This window comes from Sus scrofa, chromosome 5 (genome assembly GCF_000003025.6).
Source record: "Sus scrofa isolate TJ Tabasco breed Duroc chromosome 5, Sscrofa11.1, whole genome shotgun sequence".
In the NCBI taxonomy this organism is placed as follows: Eukaryota; Metazoa; Chordata; class Mammalia; order Artiodactyla; family Suidae; genus Sus; species Sus scrofa.
The window spans coordinates 90957051-90973544 of NC_010447.5; the positions used below are offsets into that span (position 1 = coordinate 90957051).

Sequence of the window (16494 nt, forward strand, 5' to 3'; positions counted from 1 at the left end):
CCGGAATGATCACTCCCTGTTCATTTGCAGTAATAATTCTGGGTTTGTGCTTATTTTATTTTATTTATTTAGTTAGTTCCAGTATTACTTTTTTAATATATTTCTTTTTTTTAATTTTTTATTACTCCAATGAATTTATCACATCTGTAGTTGTATAATGATCATAACAATCTGATTTCACAGGATTTCCATCCCACAGCCAGGCACATTCCCCCCACCCCCGGTTTGTGCTTATTTTAAAAAGGGATACCGGAGAGTTCCTGTCATGGCTCCGTGAAAACGAATCTGCCGGGCATGAACAATAGGACTACTTCTAAGGGAGTGGCTTAAATCCCTGGCCTTGGTCAGTGAGTTAAGGACACAGTGTTGCCGTGAGCTGTGGTGTAGGTCGCAGACGTGGCTCAGATCTGGTGTTGCTGTGGCTGTGGCGTAGGTTGGCGGCTCCAGCTGGGATTCACCCCTAGCCTGGGAACCTCCATATGCTGCAGGTGTGGCCCTAAAAAGCCAAAAAAATAAAAATGAAAAGGGATACTGGGCTTTCCTATAGTCATTGCCAAGTCCTCCCACCTCCAAATCTTCCTATAAAATTCTTCGTCTCTAGTCTTTAAATATATCCTGCCACTGAATATGGTTATGGGACATTTACATGCATCCTTGTCTATTGCATCAAAAGATCATGAAAAAAATGCCCATCATTAAAGCCCCAAAGTGATTGGATTGGCATGGAGACCGGGGATGGGGCTGGCATGGGAGAGAGGCTCTGACTCTGAGATTTCATGGAATCCGAAACAATAGGACAGCTGCTTTTCCATAAACAGACTATTATTATTATTTCTACCTAGACAGCTTGATAGCAGCCATTATCTTCTTTCTGGGTGTCTTATCAAGTTCCGGCTGCATGCAGCATGGGTGATAAGGAATGAGAAATGTCACCCGTGGGATTGCCAAGGATTATTTCCATGCATTGCTGTTCAGCAACAGCCAATCCCTTAGAACTGAAAGTAGTCCTATTGTTCACGCCGGGCAGTTGCTATTCCGATGGCACCAAGAGAGCAGAAAGAGGATGTAGTTGCCATTGTGTGAAAGATTGAAATTTCATTACGCTCAGCTAAAGTTCAAGCAGTCTTGATTTTGAAAAGCAGCATCATCATGGAATATCTCTGAAGAGAGAGAAGACAAGGGAAAGAAAGAAGAATAAAATGAGCTCAGGGCTTTTCAGGACTATGAGGGAGTATTAAAAAAAGAGAGAGCGCAAGCGAGAGAGAAAAGTACAATACTTTCAATCATCAGAACTTAAAATGCCAGGCATATAAGCATCAGAGGAATTGAATATCATCATATAACCATTACCTGTGATCCTATTATTTAATGTAAAGACTCCATCTTGAATATTATTCACTAAAAAAAAAATAGTTAATTTACTGGATTTCTGATATAATGGTCTCTGTTTCATTCTGAGTTCTTGGGTGAAATTAATCTGTTGATAATGAAACTTTTTCTTTCACTTCTTAGTGAAAGAAAAATAAATGTTTGATTATAGATGTAGATGTGCTGGCTTTAAACATTTGGGGAAAAAGGCAATCTTATTTTATCTTCCTAGAGTAAAGATGGCATTGGAAAAAAAGAAGAAGAGAAAAGCAAAAACAGAAGTGTATGACTAACCCAAACTATGTTTGTAGAGAATTTCCTCCCTAAGTGTTCAGAGAACTTAGGTTGTCTTTATACAAAGGTTTAGGGTCACGCTGATATTAAAACGTAAGCTTCTTGGAAGTGAGCCAAATAAGAATTTCCCAACATCTTAAGTCACTATTCTGAAATTGGAATTTCAAATGAACAAAATACTTTGCTCTTAAACCAACAACGTTTGAAATGAGATTTCAGTTGTGGCATCACGAAGACGGGGAGCGGGAGGGGTTGAGAAGGTCAAGAGCAAAGAGGGGGCACAGAGAGAGGCAGGGGATGTGGGGAAAGGGGAAGGGGCGACTCCCTTGAGGCAAGTGAGCTGGGGAGGGCAAGCCCTCCTCTGGATGTTTTTACAATACCTCAGACGGCGCAAGTCTCCAGAGGTATTTGTTAAATAAATGAGTTAGAGGTGTATAGAAAATATGGTTTCAACGTTAATATATCAAGGGAACAGTCTCCTAACTAAACAAGAAACTTTAGTGTTCTTAGCCATTAAGCATTTATTGGGAAGCTCAGAGCATCTCCAGCTTGAACACGCATAAGTTATCTGGGGATCTTGGTAAATCCCAGATTCTAAATCAGTAGGTCTGGGAGAGGGTCTGAGATTCTGCATTTCTGTGATGCTCACCCGAGATGCTGATGCTGCTGGCCCATGGAAGGCACCCTGTGTAGCAACGTACTGGAGTAATACATGGGGGAGGTGTGCTGGGAATCATGAACTTGAGTTCTGGCTTCTGGTATTAACTGTCTGTGTTTTCAAAGCAGTGGATTCATTGTCTTAGCCTTAGTTTCCCCATCTATATAATGAGTGGGTTACATCCACATAACTTCTAGGGTTCTTAGAGACAATATTTTTAAATGAAAGAAAAGGAAGGAAGAGAGGGAGAGAGGGAGGAGGGAGAAGGGAAGAATTTAGAAAATGCCCAGTCTGTGTCTAGAAATCCTAGGGAGGCTGAATTATTTCCTTCCAAATTGTACAGGTTCTTTGGCATATCTGAATTGCGATTCAGCTGATTCTTGATTTCTGAGTAATTTTCCACTATAATTTCTTTTATCATTATTCATAATTTTCATGGAATGCCTACTATTTTCCTGATGCAGTGCTAAGTGTTTGGAACACAAAAATGAGTAACCGTCATATTTTATTATCAAATTCCTTGCCCAATTAACTGAGAAGCTTTCCATACTATAAGATGACAACCAATTAATCAATGCAAATGTCGAATATGTGTGTTAATATGCTACTCCCTCACCTTGGTGAAACAATATATTACTGGCTACAGTAGAATTCATGTAAAGATGGCCAATTCTCCAACTCTCTTTGTATCCATTCTCTTTGCTCTGTGATTTTCCAGCTGATTGTATCAAAAGGTAGAATTTCTTTCCCCAGTCTAAAGGCTGGCCTTTAGACTTGCTTTGGCTGCTAGAATTCAATGAAGGAACGAAGTTCAGTTCTGAGTCCTGGCCTCAAGAGGCTCTCCCCACTTTTGTTTCCTCTCTCAGACCTCCCCTGCTGCCTCAAAGTACAAGCCTGGGTTAGCATCCTGGAAGCATGACAAGGAGTTGCCAGCTGTGCCCGCTGGGCCAACCTAGACCAGTCTACAGGAAGTCATCCCACAGGTAGGTGTGAAAGCTCTACCAAGAGCAGTAGAAGTTCTCACCCAGTCCTTTACTGACCACAGATGCACAAGTGAACTCAGCTGAGCTGAGAACTGTCCAGTTCATCCATAAACTGAGCAATAGCAAGTGCTTATTAAGGCTACTTCGTTTGGGGGCACTTTGTTAGGCAGCACAGTTAATTGGTATGATGGCCTTCTGACGGTGAAATTTGAAATTCAGATAGATGGTTCCAGTTTGGGTTCTCCCTGGAAGATATGAGGGGAACTGTTACAGGAGAGGTATGGACTTTTCTACCTCTTCCATATTTTTAAGCTGCCTCTCATTTGCAAAAAGGGAAGAAGTTAGTTTGAATTGTGTTTTATTTTACTGATAAAGGAGACATGAACACAATGATGACAGCAACTGCTAAGTTGAGAGATTGAAGCACAAGGTAGCATACCTGCATATGCCTTTTCTAAAGAAAGCATCAAAGGCAGAGCCAAGATCAGAAATCAGAAAAGGAATGTTCGAGGCCTGGTTCTGCCATGTGTGTATGTTCTCAGGAGCGTCTGTTTCCTTTGCGGTAGCCAGGTATAACTATAGCTGCCTGCCTTCCTTCATATGTGGTCATGTGTTAATTTATTGTATTCTGCTTTGACATAATACTATCCAGTAATTATTGAGAAGCTGTAATTCCCTCTATAAGTATAATAATAACTACCTTATGTGCATTTTACAGTTTTAAAATTGCTTTTATATAAATTATCTCACTTTGATTCTCTTGATGCTTTGAAATACACACCTTTATTTTCTCATTTTGCAAATGAGGAACCACTGTTGTTTTCTAAATGGAGGTATTTCCAAAGCTGAGATCTTGACAGACTTGCTAAGACAAGAATCCCATCATTTTGGAGGTTTTATTTTTTAAAGAGTCAAATCTGGTGAGTAGGTCAGATCTCGGCATTTATTATCAAGGAGATACCTCACTTATCATGACGAATTTTTATAACAACTCTTGTTTATGAGGTACCAGTCTTTTTTCTTCCAGGACATGTTTAAAATAAGAGAAAAATAATGGTTACCCTGAAAATGCAACTTGGCCTAGTATTTATATTCTTAAGCCATCAGAATGTCTATTTAATAATGTTGGTCTAAGCATGTAATTAAATTAATATCATCAATGCTTGAGCCATGAATTTTTAAATTTTTTATTGTTTATTTATATATATATTTTTTTCTACTGTACAGCATGGTGATCCAGTTACACATACATGTATACATTCTTTTTTTTCACATTACGTGTTCCATCATAAGTGACTAGACAGAGTTCCCAGTGCTACACAGCAGGATCCCATTGCTGATCCATCCCAAAGGCAACATTCTGCTTCTGTTTACCCCAAGCTCCCAGTCCCTCCCACTCCCTCCCCTTCCCCCTTGGCAACCATGAGTCTATTCTCCAAGTCCATGATTTTCTTTTCTGTGGAAAGGTTCCTTTGTGCCGTATATTAGTTTCCGGATATAAGTGATATCATATGGTATTTGTCTTTCTCTTTCTGACTTACTTCACTTAGTATGAGAGTCTCTAGTTCCATCCATGTTGCCGCAAATGGCATTATTTTGTTATTTTTTATGGCTGAGTAGTATTCCATTGTGTATATACATCACATCTTCCTGATCCAATCATCTATCAGTGGACATTTGGATTGATTCCATGTCTTGGCTATTGTGAAGAGTGCTGCAATGAACGTGCAGGTGCATGTGTCTTTTTCAAGGAAAGTTTTGTCTGGATATATGCCCAAGAGTGGGATTGCAGGGTCATATGGTAGTTCTATGTATAGATTTCTAAGGTACCTCCATACTGTTCTCCACAGTGGTTGTACCAATTTACATCCCCACCAACAGTGGAGGAGGGTTCCCTTTTCTCCACACCCCCTCCAGCATTTGTTATTTGTGAACTTATTAATGAAGACCATTCTGACTGGTGTGAGGTGGTATCTCATGGTAGTTTTGATTTGCATTTCTCTAACAATCAGGAATGTTGAGCATTGTTTCAAGTGCTTGTTGGTCATCTGTACATCTTCCTTGGAGAAATGTCTATTCAGGTCCTTGGCCCATCTTTCAATTGGGTTGTTGGCTTTTTTGCTGTTGAGTTGTATAAGTTGTTTGTACATTTTAGAGATTAGGCCCTTGTCTGTTGCATCATTTGAAACTATTTTCTCCCATTCTGTAAGTTGTTTTTCTGTTTTCCTTTTGGTTTCCTTTGCTGTGCAAAAGCCTGTCAGTTTGATGAGGTCCCATTGGTTTATTTTTGCTTTTATTTCTGTTGCTTTGGGAGACTAACCTGAGAAAACATCTGTAAGGTTGATGTCAGAGAATGTTTTGCCTATGTTCTCTTCCAGGAGTTTGATGGTGTCGTGTCTTCTATTTAAGTCTTTCAGCCATTTGGAGTTTATTTTGGTGCATGGTGTGAGGGTGTGTTCTAGTTTCATTGATTTGCATGCAGCTGTCCAAGTTTCCCAGAAATACTTGCTGTGGAGTTCCCATCGTGGCTCAGTGGTTAACGAATCCGACTAGGAACCATGAGGTTGCGGGTTTGATCCCTGGCCTTGCTCAGTGGGTTAAGGATCCGGTGTTTCCGTGAGCTGTGGTGTAGGTTGCAGATGTGGCTTGGATCCCGCGTTGCTGTGGCTGTGGTGTAGGCCGGCAGCTACAGCTCTGATTAGACCACTAGTCTGGGAACCTCCATATTCTGTGGGAACGGACCAAGAAATGGCAAAAAGACCCAAAAAAAAAAAAAAAAAAGGAAATAATTGCTGAAAAGACTGTCTTTTTCCCATTTTATGTTTTTGCCTCCTTTATCAAAGATTAATTGACCCATAGGTGTCTGGGTTTATTTCTGGGTTCTCTATTCTGTTCCATTGGTCTGTATGTCTGTTTTGATACAATTACCATGCTGTCTTGATGACTGTGGCTTTGTAATATTGCCTGAAGTCTGGGAGAGTTCTGCCTCCTGCTTGGTTTTTTTCTTCAGAATTTTTTTGGCAGTTCTGGGTCTTTTGTGGTTCCATATAAATTTTTGGATTGTTTGTTCTAGTTCTGTGAAAAATGTCCTGGGTAATTTGATAGGGATTGCACTGAATCTGTAGATTTCTTTGGGTAGTATGGACATTTTTATAATATTAATTTTTCCAACCCAGGAGCATGGAATAGCTTTCCATTTCTTTGCATCCTCTTTAATTTCCTTGATTAATGTTTTTAGTTCTCAGCATATAAGTCCTTTACCTCCTTGGTCAGGTGTATTCCCAGGTATTTGATTTTTTTGGGGGGTGCAATTTTAAAAGGTATTTTTGTATTCCTTTTCTAATATTTCACTGTTAGTATACAGAAATGTGACTGATTTCTGAATGTTAATCTTATATCCTGCTACTGTGCTGAATTTGTTGATCAGTTCAAGTAGTTTTTGGGTTGAGTCCTTAGGGTTTTCTGTATATAGTATCATGTCATCTGCATACAGTGACAGTTTTATCTCTTCTCTTCCTATTATTTGGATGCCTTTTATTTCTTTTGTTTGTCTGATTACTATGGCTAGGACTTCCAGTACTGTGTTGAGTAACAGTGGTGAGAGTAGGCATCCTTTTTTTGTTCCAGATTTTAATGGGAAGGCTTTCAGCTTTTCTCCACTGAGTATTATATTTTTGATTATGTAGTTGTGTTGGCTGAAAATATAGGTACTAGGTTCAGATAGTTTCTATATGAAGTATGTCTAATGGCCCAAATATCTGGTGAATATTGCCTGATCTCTGACCAATGATTTAAATTTTACCCACTGTTAAACGTCTTACGAGGCAGAGCTATTTCTTCTGTTCTACATGATTTTAAGTGCTCTACGTATTTTGACCATATCTTATAACTGTTCCAGCATCACATTTTGATAGTGTGAAGGAGAGTAGCTATTGTGACATTATAATAGCTGCCATTTACTGAGTGCTTCCTGTGGGAGAGCCAGTACTCGAGTGTTTAACTCAGTTCTCACAACTGCCCATTAAGAGGAGATCTGTTATTATCCCCATTTTACAGACAAGGGAACTGAAGCACAGGGAGATTGAGTCAATTGCCCAAAGTCACATAGCGAGTGAGTGATAGAGCTGGATTTTTTAGCTCAGGCCATTTTGGTAGCAAATTCCTCTACAATATTTCTTGTACTGTAAGATTTTCTTTAAATTAGACACCAAGAAAAATGATATGTGTCAGTTTAGTCATCACAGGGCTACATCATCAAAAATTGTGGGTGTTCACAAGAAATCTTGGTATTGTGAACGCCCTCTCTCAGGAATCAACCTCCAGTGGGATATTTCCCTGTGTGCTAGACATGCAGAAGAGGTAAAAGAAGTAGAGGAAGTTCTTCCTCTTAATGAACCTGAAGATTTGTAGGCGTGGATGATGGTTTTGGAGGGTTGGAGGATGCAGCTGGTTCTTTCTGTAAGGTCTGAAGGTTATAGTGAACAGGCAATGGATAGTAGTCCTTGAAATTACTTCATTTCTGGACGCCATCGTCAGATTTCAGCTGGTCCTCCAGTCTTTGAAACATGGGCAGGCTTGTTTCTTATCCCAGTTCTACGACGGAGAGAGCACTAGGCTCCTCCCCAATTTCTTCTCACAGTCCTCTTGACCATTACCGCATCTTTCTCTTTACCTCCATGTCCACCCAAATGTAGAAATCAAACCCTTCAAAAAGGCTTCCTCCAGAAAGCCAATCCATACCAGTGACAGATTGAATTGTGTACTGTAAAGAGTAATATGTTGACGTCCTAACCCCTAGTGCTTAGAATGTAACCTTATTTGGAAACACAGAGTCGTTACACATGCCATTAAATTAAGATGAAGTCATACACATGTGGGGGTGAACCCCTAATCCAGGATAACTGGCATCCAAATTTAGACACAGATACAGAAACCTTTGTAGGATTAGGGCAGAGATCAGGGCTGAGACTTTTAACACCAAAGACCACCAATGATTGCAAGCAAACCACCAGAATCTGGGGAAGAGGCACGGAACAGATCCTTTCTGCACAGCCAGAAGGAACCAGCTTGTCTGACACCTTGATCTTGGACATACGGCCTCCAGAACTATGACAATAAATTTGTGTTCTTTATCTCGTCAGCTTGCCGTACTTCTTTATGATAGCTCTAGTAAATGAATACACCACTACACATGTTCCGAGCTGGGTGGATTTTACTGAGGATATTTGGAGGGAGACACACCATGGGGAGGGATCACATCACACAGCCCACAGATTCCATCCCATTTAAATTGCCCCATCCCTCCCTCCACTCTCATTCCTTCTTATTTCCTCCATCCTGGGTTCATCTCTAAAGCTCAGCTTCAAATTTGTCTTGCTTTTTTTTTTTTTTTTTTTTTTTTTTTTTTCCAGAGTAGCTTCTCCGTTCATCTGAAGTTAGAGCAACAACCAACATCAGAGCCTAGGCTCAGCTTCTAGCCCAACCATTAATCAAAGCACATGTCAGACACAAACAGTCCATTCACTTAGAGGAATTCCTGTGCCAGATATTACAGTAAGAACATTTTCTAGATGTGTGTGGTTTCCAGTCTTGGCTGTGCTACTTACTAGATGTATGCCCTTGAACCAGTTACTTCACCCTCTAAAATGAGAAGAAAATAATAGTCGCCAATGTCTGTCTGAAGTTTGGTGCCCCCTCAAACAGATGCAGGGGCAGACGTGTGAAAGATGGGGGGTCGTGGAAGGCTGCCGGAAGTAGCACAGTAAGGGAGTGAGAGGAGCAGGAAGGGGCAGAGTGAGAAGTTGACAGGCAGCGCTGGTACAGCTGGGGCCTCAGCCCTTCCCACGGGAACTGTGGAGCTGGATAGTCCTTCACTGTGGTCTGATGTTAAGGCGAGGGGGCTGAGACTTGGTCCCCTCTCACCCTAGCAACTAGCCAGGGGTCATAGCCTTTGGTGAGGTCATTCCCTGTGGCTGAAAGCAATTTTTTGAGAGTAGCTTGGGCTCGGAGTAGTCTGTCACAAGCCCTGCCTTGGTAGCTGGGGAATGAGTGTCTTGGCTGCCTGTCTGTCCTGAAGACAGTTTCCAGGTGACACACCATAGCATTCACTACGGGGTGATTGGAGCATGAAATAAATTAATAGATAGAAACACTCAGAACAGTACCTTGAGTGTGCCAAGTGCTGTATACATGACAGCCCTTAGGCACTCGAGGTCCACATTAGCATTTTTTAGCTTTGTGTAGTTACACACAGTCCACAGGTAATTTCACATGGATTTTGGTTCTTTTATTTTTGGCCATGCCCGTAGCATGCAAAGTTTCCAGGTCAGGGATTGAACCTGCACCATGGCAGTGATGATGCTGGATCCTTAACCCAGTAATCCACACAGGAACTCCTGGATTTTGATTCTTATAGAGGTCCTATAAGCCACGAGTACCCATGTGTAGGCTCATTCCTTCCACCTCTAATCTTAGGACAGACTGTTCGAAGGATTTACAGTTCTCTGTTCTGATACCAGGATTCAGCATTCATGATCTTGGGGTTGGGTTGGCCTTATCTCGAGCCATGATGACCTTGCAAAGTTGGTCAGTGGAGTGAATGCATTTCAGCAGGGGAGGTTGATCAGCTGGCTGTTGGATCCTTTGTGCAGTAGCCCTTACTTTAGTGGATTCTCTGTATAATTGCATGTCTGGCCTTTCACTTCAAAGACTTGATGTTGTGTTGACTGAGGGTTGAGAAAGCTTTATGAGAAGAGGCACTAAATAAATATAGAAAACAAATCGGTAGTTAAGCTAGAATCCTGCTTTTTAAAGTTACCCCAAATGCTTGAATTTCTAGAGCAACACATTTCTCCCCCCTTAGGCAAAGTAATCAAACATTTGCTTGCTAAGCAAAACATCAGAGCAGAGGGAGTTGGTTGATCTTAAGAATACCTTGGCTAAGGTGTCTGGGGGTCCTTTCTTTCCTGTAGGACAAAATATTTCCTTAATACTTTTGTCTGGTGACCAGAGGCCTCTCACCTTTGGTTAGGGTTGCACATGCACTGCTCATCTTTGTCTCTGGGAGCCTCATTTTTCTCTGTTCTATGGTTGACCAACTTCCCTTTTGAGATCATCACATTAATAACTCTAATGAGTTTACAAAGAAGGCTGACTCTAGTCAGATGGTGATTCGACCTCCAGCTTGAAGAGATTTTGCATGTCTCTGTGTTTATTTCATAGCTTAACCCTCAGAGACCAAGATTATACCTCTTGGTTAGAGGAGCAGCAGAGTAAGCAGAGTGTTCAGAACTCAGGCTCTGAGATCGGGTTGCCTGGGCTTACATCTTAGCTTGCCTTTTGCTAACAGTGTGACCTGGGATGAGTGGCTTTCGCTCCATGTGCCTCTGTTTCCTCATTGGCAAAACGGAGATGATAATAGAACAGATTTCACAGGGTTGTTTAAGGATTTAATGAAGTAATTTATATAAGGACTTGGAGTGTCTGGCCAAAAATAAATGCTAATTAAATCTTAATGATATATACCTTACAAACTAATAATCAGAGCACACATTTATTGAGTGCTTATATAATCCACACACTGTTATAAGACTTTCACATGAATATTATGTGATGCTTCCAAAACTCCGCAGGATGGAAAACATTTTCAGTTTATTTTATAGATGAGGAAATGGAGACAGAGAGGTGTGAAACCACAAAAACGACGGTGAGCAGGTGACCTGGGGAATCAAGATTTTTATTTCTGTGTATCAGCTACCTGTTCAGGTCTGGTAAATAAACCTCACCATCACCTCCTTTCCTTGGTAATATGGTGACTCAGACTGGTGCCTTGCAGTTCCTTCTTTTCATCCCACAGGGAAAAAACCCAAGGTCTTTCCTGCCACCAGGAAGCTGGGGCTCCGTTGCCTACTGACCCATGCCTCTGTTTCTCTAACTTGCTCATCCCACTGTCCAGGCACTACTGTGTGTTAAGTCCCCAGTGTGCCCAACCTTCCAGGGCTCCTCTAACTCTATGTCAGATTCTTCCAATAGCAACTCCTGAATCATTCTTCACCTGCTCCTGCTGCTATTCCTCAAGGTACCAAATTCTACCTGCCCAGCTGGACTTCCTTCAAACACAGGCCATCAGGGTGCCCCCTCTTGGGCCTCTGTGCCTGCCCTGCCAGGCTCCTAGGGGAGGGGTGGTCACAGGTCTTGTGCTCCCTTGCTTTGCCTGTTGGGTTTCCTTAACCAGAGAAATCCCCTATTGAGTCTTGGAATATAATTATAAGACATATAACTGGAATTGAACCCATGTCTCCTGACTCCATGTTCTTCCTTGTAGGTAGAATTGAAAGATGACGTTTGGTTGTTTGGGTGTAGACTTCATGGATGGAGGTAGGTCTTGGTATCTAAGGCTTGAGGTTCCAGCAAGATTAATCTGCACAATGTAGTTATGGGTCTTGGGAGCCGAAAGACTAAGCCAGGACCCCTTTACAACAGAAAAGGCCCAAACCCCAGTGATGGCTTTTAAGACTACATGGTCACAAGAGGTAGGGATTGAGATAGCATTGCATAGGAAGAATTTGGAGTTAGGTGAGGACAGCTCAGGCAGGTCAAGAATGGGCAAGAGAGAGTCGCAGACAACTCTCTCAGTTATTGCTCTTTGCAACTTGCATCTTTCAGATGGGTGGTGCATGGGGTGGGGAGGTTCAAGCAAGTTTAAACAGCCTGGGGCAGGTGGAAGAGGCTCAGATTCTTTGTCTTTGACCGCTTCCATCATCTCATCATCTTAAGTCTTAGGGTCACGTATGGTATTTAGTTAGGGAAAAGACTCTTCTAGAGCTTCCCAATTTATTAAATATGGGTCCTACGAATGAACAGAGAAGACAGGATTTTCTTGCTGTGACTGATAAGAACACGTTATGCGGTTCTGCTCCAGCCAGGACAGTGATGTCGCTCTCTGGCAGCTCTGAATGTTCGGGCATTCTGGATGGCTGCCTTAGCGTCTGTGTTCCATTGCCCTTCAAAAGCTTTGGATTGGGAATTCCCATTGTGGCTCAGCAGGTTACAAACCTGATGGGTATCCATGAGGATGTGGCTTTGATCCTTGGCTTCACTCAGTGGGTTAAGGATCCTGAGTTACTATAGCTGTAGCTCCAATTCGACCCCTAGCCTGGGAACTACCATATGTTGTAGGTGTGGCCCTAAAAAGCAAAAAAAAAAAAAAGCTTCAAATTGTTTCACATTCACGTATTTTTGCCAATACTGGCAGAATTGACAAACAGGTCATACCCTCCCCTCTTTAAGACACAGCTGACTGTGTGTTTTCTTGTGTTGTATCTATGCCTCTGTGGCAATAATAAAACCTGATATTTATTAACTGCTCATTACACATCAGGCACAACCACTTTATGAGCTAAGTATTATTATCTTCATATAACAGATGAAAACTGAGGCCTAAGTTAATAATCCTCCCAAGATAATCTGTGTAAACAAAATTCAGTCCCAGATGTCTTACTCCAAAAAGCCAAGTTCAGACCGCATGTGAGCTATCTGCAGCTCACGCACCCATTCATTCATCTGTCCTGCAAATATTTGAGAGCTTCCTTTAGTCAAGAAAACTCTTGCACCTGAAATACAACAGTGAGCAAAACAGGTAGAGTCTCTCTCTTCATGGAGTTTGCATTCTGTTGGAGGAGAATGACAATAAACAAATGCAATGTAATTCCAGAAAGTTGTAAGTGCAGTGAAAAAGAAATAGAAGAAGAAAAGAGAGGACATCTGGGAGTTGCTATTTTAAGTGGCAGAGTGATGGAAAGCTGCTCTGAGGAGGGAATATATGAGCAGAGACCCGACTAAATGACATTATTTTCTGCACCACAAAAAAACGTGATCTCTTTTTTAAAGGTGGGCTTGGTTTATTTATGTCTCCCCAATATGCTTCCAGATTTACAGCACCCTAAAGATGACTGTATGATGAAAAGAGGAATATGATTTTGAACACCAAACAAGGGACTAGAAAGTCATGTCTGAAGTAGCACGTGATTAATGAGAAATTTCCCTGAGAGTTTAATTGGAGGAGATTGCAGTGAGCAAATTTTCCTCTCAACTTCTTGCATTTTAAGGCCCAGTGACCTCCTGGCCAAGAAATACATGCAATCCCCTCCCTCCAGTGTTTACTGTGACTTGAATTTTCATTGGCTAAATATATTTCAATCCACAGTCCACAGCAGGGAGCTTTGGTTTGCTTTCTTGTCTTACAGGGACTTTACAAATAGGAATGATTGTATCTGTCTAATGAGTATTCCGGTAACTACATCCAGCACCAAAGATCTTGAAAACTGAACTGATCAACAGAGGAATGAGTTCTGAAACTGTACCTTACCTGTCAAGGTAGCACATTTGAGACTTAAGTCAGGGACACCTCAATGATTTCATCCCCTCACACCAACTCCTAAAAAGAATCCGCTTTTATATATGAATGCCAAATAAAGGAGAAACAGAGACCCTCGCATTTTCTTGGTAATTGGAAGGAAAGGGAGGGCTTGGATATTCATTCAGCTTTTCATTTATATACTTTATCGTCTGTGTGTTAAGATACTACAAACAAACAACTCTCTGTCCAATCCATATGAAAGTTAAAGGCTAACTCTGCAAATGTAGGCAGTTTCAGAAAAGTAAACCAAAATTGGATGGATCTAATGAAATGCTACTAGGAAAAAAATAAGCATATAGATTGCAGTTTTTATTTGATTACACTGTTTTTCATTTCAATATTAATGTATGAACTCTATGCTGATTCAAGCAGGTTCGGGGTGAATTGGAGAGAGTCCAGGGGTAGGAGGCAGGGGTGAAGGTAGGAATGGAGAGTGATGCGCCAGACGCTTGCACTGACCACGTGTGTTGAACGCTGATGTGGCAGCACCCACGTCAGATGTTGCCCATGCAGAGTGAGCACACTGCTAAACATCCTGATCAGTCTTGAACTCCACTCTTTTCCCTTCCTTTTTCTCCTTCCAACCTCTCTGCTTAACTACCCCACATAGCGAAACACACCCAGCCAGATGCCAGACGGGGGCGGTCTCAGGCTCGCCCATGACCCGATGTGCCGCGGATTAAAAGCATCACTCAGTCCATCCAGAAGTCTTCCTCAGGGAGTTGGAAATAAGTATGAGATACTCTTTATAGACTCACATGTAAATTATGAATTTGCCTTTTAATGGAACACATTGAATATTTTATTTCTTAGTCTGGCAAGATAGAATACCTTCAGGATGAGATGTGTCATTCCTACTCCTGAAGCCATGACAGACGTTCTCAATCAATCTCCACACTCCCTTTCTTGGGTCCTGATCTTGGCCCCAAAATAATTTATAGAGCACTGCTTCAGGCAGCAGCTACCCGTCGGATGGAGTAGCATTGGAATGGAAACCTTCTTACCATCTTTGCACTACATAGCATTCTCTTTTACCTTACCACTGTTAAAAAAACAAAAGAGCAAGATCTCCTCACATGTTATCCTATGTGTATGATACACCTTAAAATAATATATTTAGAAGTTCCCTGGTGGCCAAAAAGTAAGGATCCAGAGTTGTCACTCATGTGGTGCGGGTTCGATCCCTGTCATGGGAACTTCCACATGCTGTGGGCACGGTCAAACAAAACAAAACTAAACAAAAATAAAAATATACTTAAAATTAATATAAGCATTAATTAAGTGAATAAGTTAAATGAGACCACGTAGTGAGCAATGCTTGGGTGAACCAGTCTTAAAATGCACCATTTAATTTATACCTATGTATTAGAATTGATATCAGCAAAACCTCTTTAACATTGAGGGCTGCCATTTTACGGATTTTGGAAAATCCTAGTTAACCAGTTTTCAAGTTCGGAAGGGGAAACATGGAATGCTAAGATACAAAAGTGCTTAAATTAAAAAAAAAAAAACAGGAGTTCCCGTCATGGCGCAGTGGTTAACGAATCCGACTAGGAACCATGAGGTTGCGGGTTCGATCCCTGCCCTTGCTCAGTGGGTTAACGATCCAGCGTTGCCGTGAGCTGTGGTGTAGGTTGCAGACGCTGCTCGGATCCCGCGTTGCTGTGGCTCTGGCGTAGGCCGGTGGCTACAGCTCCGATTGGACCCCTAGCCTGGGAACCTCCATATGCCGTGGGAGCGGCCCAAGAAATAGCAACAACAACAACAACAAAAAAAGACCAAAAAAAAAAAAAAAAAACCATAGTGTGGAGGTTGAGTACAGAGAAAGTTATAAGGGATTAAATGAAACAGTTACTATTTTCTTCCTATGAGGAGTGCTTCTCTCTCTCTTCCTCTCGCACCCCCCACCCCATACACCCAAAACACTTCTATTTTGTCCTGTGATAATGAAGTATGCCTTGCTTATGGGCAGAGTCTTCGTTCATCAGTTTTGTGTCAACTTGTTTTCAGGTTTTACTGGAAAGGGAAGAATGGGAAAGTTGAAAAGGATTTTGGAATCAAAGATATTTGAATATTAGCATGCCATTGGTGCTTGCCTGTGGAAAGTTGGGAAAATAATTTGCCATATCAAAGACTCGGTTTCTTTAGGAAAAATGGTTGGCAGGGTAATAATATTTATATTTCAGGATATTTATAAGTATTAAAAGAGTGAACTTTTCTAACACTTTGAACCTGTAATGTATTGACCAAAATGAGCTTTTTTTTTTTTTCTTTTTTCTTTTTAGGGCTGCACCCGAGGCACATGGAGGTTCCCAGGCTAGGGGTCTCATCGGAGCTACAGCTCCTGGCCTACGCCACAGCCACAGCAATGCAGGATCCAAGCCATGACTGCGACCAACACCACAGCTCACAGCAACGCCAGATCCTTAACCCACTAAGCGAAGCTAGAGATTGAACCCGAAACCTCATGGTTCCTAGTCAGATTCGTTTCTGCTGCACCACAACGGGAACTCCAAACTATTTTCGATAAATGGTATGTGGAGTACTTACAAAAATATAAAACACCCAGTCAGTACCTATTGTTGTATATCAATATTGTTATGACCATTTATTTTCAATTTTGGGTCAAAGTTTTAAAATATAGAGCTTTCTATGTATGGTCAATATCATTTATACGCAATATCATTGAACTTCGGTAATGCTTTATAGTATTTCTATTTCCTTTTAATTTTCTGGGTTTGATAACATTATATACAAATCAACATAGGTTCGGC

The 16494-nt window shown here is 41.4% G+C and overlaps 1 long non-coding RNA gene across 5 annotated transcripts in view; it reads left to right on the forward strand.

The window, feature by feature from the left end:
• Window positions 1–16494, forward strand: part of LOC102159120 — a 195027-nt gene that overhangs the window by 37251 nt on the left and 141282 nt on the right. For all 5 annotated transcript variants that reach the window (XR_002344337.1, XR_002344338.1, XR_002344336.1 and 2 more), the window contains exon 2: window positions 3187–3303. This is a non-coding gene — a long non-coding RNA (uncharacterized LOC102159120). The remainder of the gene's footprint in view (window positions 1–3186; window positions 3304–16494) is intronic.